The sequence below is a fragment of the Saccopteryx leptura genome, chromosome 13 (genome assembly GCF_036850995.1).
Source record: "Saccopteryx leptura isolate mSacLep1 chromosome 13, mSacLep1_pri_phased_curated, whole genome shotgun sequence".
NCBI classification, from domain to species: domain Eukaryota; kingdom Metazoa; phylum Chordata; class Mammalia; order Chiroptera; family Emballonuridae; genus Saccopteryx; species Saccopteryx leptura.
The window spans coordinates 44,344,674-44,353,500 of NC_089515.1; positions in this window are offsets into that span (position 1 = coordinate 44,344,674).

Genomic DNA, 8,827 nt, shown 5'->3' on the forward strand with positions numbered 1-8,827 from the left:
GCAATGGGGGGGGGATCACCACCCGCACCTGTCTCTAAGAGGATCCAGGCCTAGGTCGGAGCCCCGCCTGCCACGCCCCAGTGCAGTTTTGATTCAAAGTGCGCTTTGCCTCGGGGAGGTCACTAGGAAAGGGCGGATAGTGCGGCTCTTTGGCCTTTTGGTGTGACGTCTAAAGGGCTTCACTGTCAGCAGTGGCTGCGTGTGGCAAGACCGGATTAAAAGAAAGGCCTGAGGCCTTGTTTCTCAAATAGAGATCCTGGGAATTGATTTTTTTTTTAAATTTTATTTATTCATTTTTTAGAAAGGAGAAAGAGAAAGGGAGAGAGAGAGACAGAGAAAGAAGGTGGGGAGGAGCTGGAAGCATCAACTCCCATATGTGCCTTGACCAGGCAAGCCCAGGGTTTCACACCGGCGATCTCAGCGTTTCCAGGTCGACGCTTTATCCACTGCGCCACCACAGGTCAGGCCGGGAATTGATCTTTGGTGGCAATAGTCCCCAGATGTAGGAAACTGCCCTAAAGGGGAAAAATATTCTGGCATGTGGATATTTCATAATTTAAGTATTTTGCTATTGATGGATACTTAGATTGTAATTTGTACAAATAAATGTACCCAGAAGTCTTTGCCTCGTACATTGTTTTAAGGTTGATTCCTACAAGTGTAACTACTGAACGCTCTCTTTCCAACCAATACTGCGGTCCCCACATGGGACAGAGGACTGGTCATTGAAAACAATTGCAAAGGGGGGAAAAGGAAAGAAAAACACTGCCTTAGGAGACCCTATGAGTGTGGTAAGGTACCAAAGAATTGCAAAAATTAATATTAGTATGTGTTGGTCAAATAAGTTTGTAAATATGATGTATATGTTTGCTCATTTATAATTTGCATTGGGTGTGGGGGACAGGCTGTAAACCGGCAGAGTCGCTTTAGCCTAAGGCTTAGTTCTTTTTTTTTTTTACAGAGACAGAGAGAGAGAGAGAGAGAGAGGGATAGATAGGGACAGACAGGAATGGAGAGAGATGAGAAGCATCAGTCATCAGTTTTTCATTGTGACACCTTAGTTGTTCATTGATTGCTTTTTCTCTCATTTGTGCCTTGACCTTGGGCCTTCAGCAGACCGAGTAACCCCTTGCTCGAGCCAGCGACCTTGGGTCCAAGCTCATGAGCCTTGCTCAAACCAGATGAGCCCGCGCTCAAGCTGGCGACCTCGGGGTCTCGAACCTGGGTCCTCGGCATCCCAGTCCTACACTCTATCCACTGCGCCACTGCCTGGTCAGGCCTAAGGCTTAGTTTTAAGACTAAGCCTTCCTACCCTAAGTGACTTTGTATCAGAGACTTCCTTGTTTGTATATTGCATTAAAGGTTTTGATATCTACACTATAAAAAGGGGCAGAGGAGCCCATGCTAGAGGAGAGCAGAAAAAGGCCACGTTGAGGAGAGAAGCAGCCAAGATGGCGGAGTGCTAAAGGAGAAGCCAGTTTGCGCAGAGAGAAAGAGATGGGGAACAGAGGTGAATAAGGCTGGTGAGGTAGAAAACTTTGATTCTAGGAAAACTCAGACAAGTCAGTGGCTTTGGGAGCCCTGAACGGAAAGGGAAGTGTTTTCCCATTCTGTGTATTTCTTGCCCACTGGGTGCAAGCTAGGATTAAAGCTAATGGTCCATCAGTTCCTGGATCCATTGATTTATTACCGTCTGTCCAAATCAAATGCGAACCTACATGGGCCAGGCGGCTGTGATGGTGGCTGTGGTTACGAGGATTACAGTATTTTAGGAGAGAAAGTCAGGTTTCTTGTCTTGTTCTTTCCCTTAGAATGGAAGGAAAAGGATATGGGAGTTTTTCTGATTTACAAGGACAACTAGGTCATTTAGTTTAACTATAATTCTCTGAAAAGATTAAGGTTATCTGAAGAACTTCCTTTCCCTTTCAATAAGAGACAAAATTTACATACTACCCTACACTGATTTTAACTCTCCCTCCCTTCCTGGAATCCTGAGAGTAACGTACACCTCTAGGCAAATGAGGGGAGATAGACACTAAAAGACTTATGAATGTCTTTGATATGTAAAATGACATCACTACTGTGTTGCCTTGAAAGTTTTAATGTTTTTTTTTTTAATTTTTTTATTTATTCATTTTTAGGAGAGAGAGACAGAGAGAGAGAAGGGGGGAGGAGCTGGAAGCATCAACTCCCATATGTGCCTTGACCAGGCAAGCCCAGGGCTTTGAACCGGCAACCTCAGCGTTTCCAGGTTGATGCTTTACCCACTGCGCCACCACAGGTCAGGCAGTTTTAATGTTTTTTATAGATCCCCTAGACCAGGCATGGCCAACAGTTTTTGCCTCTGGGCCAGATTACAAAGAAAACTTTTTTCACGGACTGGAAGAATTATTAAAATTAAAAAATGTTGCCCTGGCTGGTTGGCTCAATGGTAGAGCGTCGGCCTGGTGTGCAGGAGTCCCGGGTTCGATTCCCGGCCAGGGCACACAGGAGGAGAAGCACCCATCTGCTTCTCCACCCCTCCCCCTCTCCTTCCTCTCTTTCTTTTCCCCTCCCGCAGCCAAGGCTCCATTGGAGCAAGGTTGGCCCGGGTGCTGAGGATGGCTCTGTAGCTTCTGCCTTAGGTGCTAGAGTGGCTCTGGTTGCAGCAGAGCATCTCCCCCTGGTGGGCATGCTGGGTGGATCCTGGTCTGACTGCCTCCCCGTTTCCAACTTTGGAAAAATACAAAAAAAAAAAAAAAAAAAAGTTAAATACAAAAATGATTCGTTTAAGTAAACAAAATTTTATTATGTAATTTGTTTATGAATAAATGTGAGTGAAAAAAATTTAATATACAATATTATTTTAATAAAAATATATTTTAATAAAAATATAATTACATACTGTATAAATATCCAAAGTGTATCAGAATCAATCGAAACAATATTTAATTAATAGAATGAGCTTGAAGGGGTTATATCGCAAATAAAACAATTATTTCATTTTACAAACAGCCTGGACACGTTTTCAGTTATCAACTGCAGCTCTTGTCTATGCTACAATGCCACTTGATTCAGCACACTTGACCACAAAAATAACGAATTGTTTGACCTTGGGCGCGCACTGGCAAACTCCACCTAAAAGAATGTTGGTTTTGTTGTAAAGTGCCAAAAGCTACAATTAATATTAATATTTTAGTTAATTTAAAGGACATTTTATTAATTTGGGCTAGGCATGCAGAAAGATTTTGTAAGTGTAATCTCTATGCTTGTGTGATTAGCATCAAAACTAAGATGGCCAATAGCATTGTGTTATAAATGCAGAAGAGGAAGGAGACTTGGATTCCCTGACCTTCCCCCTTTGGGAGGAGGGGTGAATAGCTAGCCAGGTGCATGGAGGGAGGATTAAGCAGGCCCTTTCCTCTCCCCTCTTTCTTTCTTTTTAAAATTTATCTTATTTTTTATTTTTATTCATTTTAGAGAGGTGAGGGAGAGACAGAGAAAGAATGAGAGAGAGAGAGAGAGGAGAGACAGAGAGAAGGGGAGAAGAGCTGGAAGCATATGTGCCTTGACCAGGCAAGCTCAGGGTTTCAAACAAGCGACCTCAGCATTTCGAGGTCGACGCTTTATCCACTGCTCCACCACAGGTCAGGCCCCTCTTTCTTTCTTTAATGGGCCATTCAAACACTTATCCCCTGACACAATGTAAGCTACCCCTCCCCTCCTGAAAGCATGTGGTTAATATATGTATCTCTAAACAAAAGGTATAAACTTATGGCAAGATGTCAGGTTTCCTCCCCTCCCATGTATAATTAGGGGTATATAAACAGCCCCTGAACTGTTTTTGCGGTCTGCACAATTTGGGTCTGTTGCCCTGTGTCAGCCATATGCGGCTGGCATATTTAATAAATTTCCTCCTTTAATAAAACTTTTCAAAAACTTACTTGGACTACATGCCTCTATGAACACCCGTGGATTTGTGGATTTAGTTACTTTACAATAGTTTCACATTGCCGCTAAACGTCAAACAGTTCGTATCAAGTATAGACGAGTACAGAAGTTGTAAATCTTTAAAATGGAATTTTTTTAAAAAAATAAAGAAGTATCCATTCAACCAATTATTGGAAGTTAACCCTAGATTAGTCACAAGCAGCATTCTTTTCCGTGTATCACTATCTTCTTAAACATCCGATTTCCAATAATCAAAGATGCTTCTGCTTCTGAGTAGCTAAGATTTTAAAGTAGCGGAGAATATTAAAAATTGTGGGCCACATAAACTCGTTACGTGGGCCAGATCCGGCCCACAGGCCGTATGTTGGCCATGCCTGCCCTAGACAAATGTTATAAGCTTGTTAATGATTGTGTCGTGCTGTCGTGCTCCCCCCAACTTGGTATGTGGTTGTAAAGCCAGTAGCCACGGCCACCATCACAGCCACCTGGCCCATGTAGGTTTGCATTTGTTTCGGAGAGACAGCAATGAAACAAGGGAGCCAAGAACTGGTGGGCCATTAGCTTTAATCCTAGCTTGTACCTGGTGGGCAAGAAATACACACAGGGGCAAACACTTCCCTTTCCATTCAGGGCTCCCAAAGCCACTGATTTATCCGAGTTCCCTAGAATCTAAGATTTCTACCTCACCAGCCTTATTCACCTCTGTTCCCCATCTCCTCTCTGCACAAACTGGCTTCTCCTTCAGCACCCCACCATCTTGGCTGCTTCTCCTCTCTTCCATGTGGCCTTTCTCTGCTCTCCTCTCTAATGCTAATTTCAGGAACAGAGAGCAAGTTCCCGGTCTGCCTCATTTTATACTGTAGAAATCAAAACCTTTAATCCAGTATACAAACAAGGAAGTCTGTGATACAAAGTCACTTATCTGAGGCATAATGGAATTCCTTATAAGAGTGCACCACCCCCTATTAGGCAACAGCCAAGGGTGTGGGGAAAAGCTTAGTCTTTTTTTTTTTTGAGACAGAGAGAGAGTCAGAGAGAGGGATAGACAGGGACAGACAGGAATGGAGAGATGAGAAGCATCAATCATTAGTTTTTCATTGCACATTGCAACACTTTAATTGTTCATTGATTGCCTTCTCATACGTGCCTTGACCGCGGGCCTTCAGCTGATCAAGTAACTCCTTGCTCGAGCCAGCAACCTTGGGCTCAAGCTGGTGAGCTTTTTGCTCAAACCAGATGAGCCCTCACTCAAGCTGGCGACCTCGGGGTCTCAAACCGGGGTCCTCCGCATCCCAGTCTGATGCTCTATCCACTGTGCCACGGCCTGGTCAAGCACCTTGAAAGTTTTAACGTTTTTAAAATCCCCTAGACCAGTGGTTCTCAACCTTTCTAATGCCGTGACCCCACAATACAATTCCTCATGTTGCGGTGACCCCAAACCAAAAAATAATTTTGGTGGCTACTTCATAACTGTAATTTTGCTAGTTATGATTCGGAATGTAACTACCTGATATGCATTATGTATTTCCGATGGCTTTAGGCGACCCCGCTGGGGTCACGACCCACAGGTTGAGAACCGCTGCCCTAGACAAATGTTATAAGCTTGTTAATGATTGTGTCATGCTGTCATGCCCCCCCCCCCAGGCTGTATGTGATCAAAGGGTATATAACCAGCCTCTGAAATATATTTGGGGCTGCACGATTTGGGTCAGATATGCCCCATGTTAGTCATATGTGGTTGGCATATTAATAAATCTCCTTCTTAATAAAACCCTTAAAAATTCATCTGGACTTGGTGTCTCCACGTAAACCCGCGGAAGTGAGGTACGGTACTTTCCAACACGTTAGCTGTAGTGCTGGATTATTTGTACTGGTCATATCCCCCATGTCTTGGAAAGACTTGAGGCAATTTCCTCTTTATCCTTTGTTTTGTGAAGTTAAGATGTTATGGCCCTGGCCGGTTAGCTCAGTGGTAGTGTCGGCCTGGCGTGCAGGAGTACCGCATTCGATTCCCGGCCAGGGCACACAGGAGAAGTGCCCATCTGCTTCTCGACCCCTCCCCCTCTCCTTCCTCTCTGTCTCTCTCTTCCCCTCCCGCAGCCAAGGCTCCATTGGAGCAAAGTTGGCCCGGACGCTGGGGATGGCTCTATGGCCTCTGCCTCAGGTGCTATAATGGCTCTGGTTGCAACAGAGCAATGCCCCAGATGGGCAGAGCATCGCCCCCTGGTGGGCATGCCGGGTGGATCCCGGTCGGGCACATGCGGGAGTCTGTCTGACTGCTTCCCTGTTTCCAACTTCAGAAAAATACAAAAAAAAAAAAAAAAAAAAGATGTTATGTATGGTGGGGGTTTTCTGCACTTGGCAGAATTCTTGGGATGCTTTGGAAATGTGACTTTGGTTTAATGATTTCTGATTTGCTAATAACCTCATTTTCCATATATATAAAGCAGGTAGGGGGGTGGAGGCTTGCTTTTTGAAGGCTATCATCTTGCACTGCTAAGTGTCCTCCCAAACCCATCCTTTTTCTCTTTAGTTCTATTTTCTTAATTCCATGCCATTCCCACTCAGGACCTGGAATTACTAGTTGAGCTTGTTCACAGCAGGTGGTCATCAGTTAGATCAAGTTAGAAGAGGACTGAGAAATCGCTAATAGATGTGATTACAATTCACAATTCTTGAAAGGCAAAGGGAGAGGAAGCCCACTAGAATCAGCAATTAGGGGGGCACTGGTTGACCTGTATAGGAGCATCATTTTCCAGTGCTTCAAATTGCTCTAACAGGGGACACAATCTTTCATTCTGTAGTAAGAAACAAAAAGCTGAAAATTAAAGTCCTCAGGGGATAAATGGTGATGGACGGAGACTTGTCTTGGGGGGCGGGGGGTGAACACACAGTATAGTGTACAGAAGGTGTGTTGTAGAATTGTGTACCTTTAACTTGTATAATTTTGTTAACCAGTGTAAGGTCGGTGGATAATGGGGAAAGGTCAGACCTGCGAACTTTGGCTAGGACCGCCCACAACCAAGCACGCCAAAAGAAACTTCCCAGGAGTCCTTTGGAGAAAAGCGACTGTCTGCCAGCCAGTGAGATTTCACCACTGAAATCATATTAGCTCGACCACCCTAGGGACCCTTTAAATATCTCTCACACGAGTCACCACTTGCGACTTCCCTGGCCTCCATCTTTCCTGAGGGCCAGGGAACCTCGTCGGGCAGGATGCGTGCTCTGTACTCAATAAAGCCTTTTATTATTCCACACTTCATAGCTCCGGCCCCCTTCCTTCCTTCTCAGCGGGGAAAAATACCTTACATTTTGGTGCTGAAAACCCAGGAGAAGTTTGAAGTCTGCAAGGACCGCTCCTCTTCCCGTCCCCTTCGAGAAAGAACCAGGATCTCCGACCTTCTACCCACTTTGGAGCACGGTGCAGTAAGTCCCCTGCCTCCAGCCACCCTTGAATTTTTTCCACCAAGACTCCCTGTCTGAAACTGTAGCTACGTCAGGGAAGTCTTTCTGTTCCGAGTGCTTGTGCTCGTGAGACGTCCTGAGCACATCCACTTTACCTTTTCCGTCCGTGGCCAGAGCTTGAGTTTTGGGACACTGATGCTCAAATCTGACCACTCTGAGAACTGAGGGCAGCTGTGGGGGCCCAGGAATCTACCTCCTTAAAGAAGAAGAAACTGTTCTTCTCTGCTGTGGCCAGGCCACAGAACCAACTGAATTAGCTTCCTGAAGGGACTTTCAGTGTTAACACCCTCACCAATTTAATTATCGCAAAAAAAAGCTGGGAGCTGGTTGGAGATCTCTTACATCCACGGCTTCTAATTATTCATGCACCCGTCCTTGATCTCTGTGCTGCCTGTTCCACCGCGCAGGCCTTTTTCTGGCCAGAGAAACCTCACCTAAAACCTCCAATCCTAATCTTTCCTTCTCCGCGGACTCCCAACTCTCTTTCCCTCCTGCCTGACCCCCAGGGTCCCCCCTTCTTGGGACTTCTCTCTTGTTCTTCTGTGACCCTCTTTTGTGCTCGGGTCTCTTCCCTTCGAGAGCCCCCTCTCCTCCCTTTGCAAAATCCTGTTTCTCATTCAACACTACCACTCTCTTTCTCCTCACCTGCTGGCCAGGGGCCCCTCCCTTCTCCACTGTGTTCTTAAGTCCCTCCTCCGTCAGGCCTTTCTCCACCTACTGTTGGCTCTTACACCGGTTTGCAGGACCCCAAGGCTCAACCCCAATTTTCTTGCAGGAAGTTCTGGCCCTGTCCTGCCTTTGGCTCCAGTGTTTCCTGCCGGATCTGGGTGCCAGGCTCTGCACGAGCCCTCCTCCTCTTATTCCCAATCCCCAAACCCCTATCCGGGACCCGTGAACATGGCATTTAAGGTTTTTAACAGTCGAGAGGAACAGGCCGAGGCTGATCGCCAGGCCTGCATGCAGCAGAAGGTATCACTCCAAACCCAGGCTCTTGTGGCAGCTCTAAGGCTGACAGAGCAACAAGGGCAAGGCACAGAGGGTGCTTGACCTAAGTCTGGGCCGCCAAGAGGATCCCCACCAGGAGCTTGCTTTAAGTGTGGCAAGGAGGGTCATTGGTCTCAGCAGTGCCCCTGCCCGAGGCCGCCCACTAAGCCCTGCCCTGACAGCAAGCAGCCTGGTCACTGGTAGAGCAATTGCCCCTTTGGGCAACAGGCTTTTCCTTAGCGCCTCACGTAAAAGACAAGCTGCCCGAATGGGAAGGCCAATCCAGCCAGGTGGGTGCATCGCTCAAACTTCTAGGACACGGCCTGGACTCGGAGAACCCAGGGTATGCTGTAACTAGTGGGTAAGTCCATCTCATTTCTTGTGGACACAGGGGCTACCTTTCAGTTTTGCCATCACACTCTGGACCTCCAATTCCCTCACAGGTCTC